We start from the raw sequence: 5,424 nt of genomic DNA on the forward strand, positions 1-5,424 counted from the left end.
CTATTAGTCACTCAAACTAAACTTAGCATTAAGTGTTGGTAAGGCTTTGGGTGATACTAGGTTTAGTTTGAGGTTATATTATTCTGGTGGGAAAGCTGCCCCTCCCAAGCCCCCAAATGGTTTCCAAGTGTTTCAGTTTTCACTTCCCTGATTACTATCGTTGATATCACACGTTTTTAAAATTACTTATTACGCTGAGAATTAAAATGAGATAACATATAAATAATAATAGTATAAATTTAACTTGGAGTTCAGCTTTTTCTTATAACATTTTCTAATAAACTTTTTATCTCCATTGCTACCTAATTTCTACCTTATAGCCAAAAAATAGTAATTCATTTATTTATTCAACAATGTTCATCACAAACGATATGCCAGGCCTTATCTTAGGTATTCAGGATACAGGTAAACAAAAAAAGATTTTATGGAACTTTCTTGTGTTGTATTCTCAAGAATAGAGGATGACAAACAATCAGTGTAGGTAAAGGCATTTCAGCAGAGCTTATTACAAACAATTCAATTTTATGTTAGCACCATATAGCATACCTGTAAATCTATTAAGTACAGACTTTCATTTTTTTTAGTCAGACTAATGTTTTTATTTTCAATTTACATCTGATTGGTAAAAACATTTCAGCTCAAACCTTTGTCTATATAATAAGATGTATTGGCTTGTTTAGGATGTTATGGCTATTGTTTTGACTGGTTTCCTGATATTTCATTGAGTTGCTATCTCATCCTATTCCACATGTTCTTATTACTGAGCATATTTTTTCTTAACACACCCTCACTCCTACACACAGATTTTGGGTTACTGTAAATAACACCATAAATGTCTCCTCAAACATCTTGTTTTATGTTTATTGGCTCTTCGCATTTCCTCTGCTGCGAATGTCTATTCCCATTTGTCATTTTTTAATTAATGTGTATTAGAAATATTAAGCCATTGTCCTCTATGAGTTGTAAATATTTTCTCTTAGAGACTTATTTGTTCCCTGCTTTATAGTACACAGAAATTTTATGTTTTTGTTTAACTGACTCTTGCCTTTATTTCCTTTATAAGCTACACAGTACTTTATAGTATGAATAGTTTCTTGGAAATATATTCAATTATTATCTAACTAAGCTTCCTATCTTGCTACAGAAAACTATTCTCATTCCACAACTATAAAAATGTTTTCTAAATTTTTAAAAAATATATTCTATAGTTTTCCTTATTTTATATTTGGCTCCTTAATATTTCAGGAATTTACTTTGGGCTATGTTACAAGATGGGAATTGACAGCTGTTTTCTTCCATATACATAGTCAATTATCCAACCCCATTATTATATGTATTTTGTATTATATGTAAAATGAATATACATATCTTTTCCCAAATGACTTCTGCTCTCAGATATAGTGAGATCTACTTCTGGATCCTACTGTTTTCCATTGATCTATCTGTTTTTCTATCAGTACCATTTTGCTTTGATTACAGTATCTTTATAGTAAGTTTTTATATCTGTTAAGGGAAGTACACCCCCTTTCCATTTCTAAAACAGGACTATAAGGCTCATTAGGCACCTTTCTTCTCTAGATACTTACTTACTAATTTTCCAGTAGGCCAGGGTGCTGGCCTCTTATAAGCTGATTTTCTTATGGATGAAGAAGGATTACAATTTTTTTAAGTAAATAAAGCTTTTCATGTCTGAGAAGTTATACAAGCTGACATTCTTCAGATTTTGTCAAATAGTATTATTAATGAGTTGACCATGATTTTGGATTCGAATTAGCATTTTCTTCCACTTTAGTAATTGTCTGAACAATAGGAAAATTAGCAAATTAAGGGAAAAAGCATAGTAAATTTTATGATTAATAAAGACCACTATTTTACTTGAATTGAAATAATTTGGTTTAACAATAATTTAATGTGATGTCATAATCTCATTGCTCAAATAGCTGCTCTCCTAGTGCTATGGTTTTTCTTTGGTGGGGGCCCCCTCTTTCCCATCTTTATTTCTAATTTGCATCTATCTTTCATTTTAAAAGCATCCCATGTTTTAGACAAGATCATATGTTTTTCATTCCAAGCTTCATTATGGATGTGAAAGACCTGAAGTTTATTATTTGTTTAATGCCAAGATACTAATGTTCTGCTAACCTCCATGGACAATTTGGTTCTTATGCTTTTTAACTAATTTATCTTTGTTTGCAAATGTAGCTACATAGACAGATTTCTTTAGATAAAATATGAGTTTTCCATTAGTCTAAATAAAACCATGCAGCGTATAGTATATTACTCAATTTATAATCTGGAATTAGCACCACCATGATTCATGTGCTGTAATATCCACTACTCTACTCCCTCTTACACACTGAAAAAATTGATGTTTTGGGAAGAATTTTGCCTTAATAACCACCACAGTGGGATTTTGCCCTCATTTCCTGTATATTTTTTCTGGGTGGTGTTTGCAAGATGATGAGGATCTATTTTGGTGGGGGATGCCGTTCTTTTCCTCAAGGAGGAAGTAAGAGCACTGTGCCTGTCTCCAGCTTCGTAACTGCTAGACGGATCAGACAGGGGCTCTCCCAGCCAGGCTCCAGGAAGGCTTCTCCCTTCTGATGGAACAACCAAACAATTGTTACTATTTACAATGGCTCAAATGAGGAGGTATTCTTAGAACAATAAGAAAAGGGAAAGTTGGCCACCAGGCAGGAAAGAAGGCCTTCAAGCAACATCAAACTCAAGAGAATGTGACTGTCCTTTCAATATAAACAGCTTGCACAGCACTTCTCTAAATAACAATACAAGGAGTGCTGGCCATGTGCAGGGCCCCGATATACACAAATCTCTAATACCATAACAACTGTACCAGAGGTATATTATCCAACCAGATATCTGGAGACACCAAGGCCCAGAGAGATCATAATAACCTAGAGAAGTTTCCACAGCTCGTGGATGTGAAAGCCCAGTTTGTATAATACACAGCCATAATCTTATCTACCACTTAAAAAAATTGAACATAGATGAAATGGTCACAGTTCTTTGTGAGTAAATCTATAATTTTGTTACAAAAAGCACAAGGCAGTGCTGAGGGCTCCATTTACAGCTTGAAATCCATATATTTTTTCTTCTGAGTGTCTCTGAATATTACAGAGGCAATGAGAACTTGAAGGAAATTTGCTGAATGTAGTCAGCGTAACAAGTTTCCTTTGTCACGTACAAAAGGATTCCCCTGGATCTTGCTTACTCTGCAAACAATGCACAGGGCGAACTCTTATTCTGCTTAGAGTAACTTTAAATCTTGAAGGCAAGTGTGTAGATCAAGGATCTAAGTCAGGTGTGGTGGAGCACATCTGTAGTCCCCACTACTCAGAAGGCTGAAGTGGGAGGATCGCCTGAGCCGGGGAGATCGAGACTGCAGTGAGCTGTGATTGCGCCTTGCACTCCAGCGTGGGTGACAGAGCAAGACCCTGTTGAAGAAGAAGAAGAAGAAAAGGAAGAAGCAGCAGCAGCAGGAGGAGGAGATTAAACATCTAAATTAACATAACCATCATACTAATTTTCAACAGAGCTTGGGTTATCCACTGCATGAGTGTGACGTGTGATGCATGCATCTGAGAAATCATTCTTTATCACTAAATATTTGGTCTCCTTTCCATTAGCATTTAACATTTAATTGATTATTTCTATTAAATGCTAGATCAATGAAGCAATTCTTTACCTTAATTGCATGTCATTTAAAATAGGCGAGAGAAGAAAATGAATCTACAAGTGAACTGTCCATTGGATTGGTTTTGGATATGTAATCGTGTATGAGAACAAGTCAATAATTATTGACTTAAGGACTATAATGGTGTATGAAAAGTTACCAGTTTTCTAGTTGTTTCTAGGTGTGATGATGCAAATAATTTTTTAGTTTTCTATTAACTTCTTCTTAGGTTTTCCGGGGCCCAGCCTGGGCCTACTATACTTAGGTGCACCAAGATGCTTATTATTTGAAGCTCCCCTTCTCACTTCCCAGCACACCAATCTCATTTCAAGATTTCCTGTTGTCAGTTCTCCTGCATTGACCTGAGCCCAACTACAGGAATATCCACCATGCACACAAGAGCGAGCCTCATGCTCCCACGAGCTTCTGTTGATGACACTTTCATGGATCGGGTCACAGTTCATTAGTTTCCATCAGAGAAAGCAGGATTCTGGGCAAATAAATTAGACAGAGGACAACTATCCTGTAAAGTTAGAATGGCAAGAGTGGGGGGTCTGGCATCTGAAACTCTGTTCAGGGCACCCAACAAGGGATGATGAATTAGGATGGAGGAAGAATGCCATGAACTACATTGTGTCGACCTCTCCTGAAAAAATTCATATGCTGAATCTCTAACCCCCAATGTGACTGTGTCTGGAGATGGGGTCTTAGGGGAGGTTGGGTTTAGATGAGATCATGAGGGCTCTCACAATGGATTAGTGCTTATAGGAAGAGACACCAGAGAGCCTGCTTCCTCTCCCTTGCTGTCATGTGAGGACACAGCCAGAAAGTGGCTGTCTGAAAGCCAGGAAGAGAGCCCTCACTGGGGAACTGAATCAGTTGGCATATTGACCTTGGAATTCCCAGCTTCCAAAATTGTCTGGGAGAAAGAAATGTCTGTTGTTTAAGCCACCCACTCTACGGTGTTTTGTTAACAGCAGCCGAAGCTGACTAATACAAAGAATGATAAGAAGGGAATCATTAGAAGAGAAACTCTTCTCCAAAAGGAAGGTAGATTTCCTCATCCCTTTGCCTAAGGTCACCTGAGGTTTACACTGTGTTAAAATGATCAGTCTATAGGACACCTAGGCCTCACTCTGTCACCCAGGCTGAAGTGCAATGACACGATCACAGCTCACTGCACCTCTGGCTCCCAGGCTCAAGCCATCCTCCCACCTCAGCCTCCCAAGTAACTGGGACCACAGGCATGCCTGACCACACCCAGCTAATTTTTTTGTACTTTTAGTAGAGGCAAGGTTTTTCCATGTTGCCCATGCTGGTCACAGGCTAGTGAGCTCAAAGCGATCCACCCGCCTCGGCCTCCCAATCTAGGAAGTTCTTTAAGCACAGGTGGACATGTTTTGCTCCACATCAGTCTGCCATCCACAGACAGCTGGACTAAGGTTCGTACCTAACCCAAAGGCAGCTAACCTAGACAGGCCAACAGTTTACGAGGTGGTCTGATACCAAAGCTCTGCCCGTTAGGAATCATAGTGATTAAGCTGACCAATCCAACCCTCTCTCTTGAGACTTGGAACTAGTTACCTAGTAAAAATCAGCTATATGTTAGCAGAAGAATATAGGCACACAGAGAGAGGCAAAGGCAGACAGAATTCTCAAGAAGTTGGCAAGGCAACATCCAGTCATTAGAACTGTGTAGAATCCTGACTCACTTTTCAGAACACAAATTG

This window comes from Saimiri boliviensis, chromosome 4 (genome assembly GCF_048565385.1).
Source record: "Saimiri boliviensis isolate mSaiBol1 chromosome 4, mSaiBol1.pri, whole genome shotgun sequence".
In the NCBI taxonomy this organism is placed as follows: domain Eukaryota; kingdom Metazoa; phylum Chordata; class Mammalia; order Primates; family Cebidae; genus Saimiri; species Saimiri boliviensis.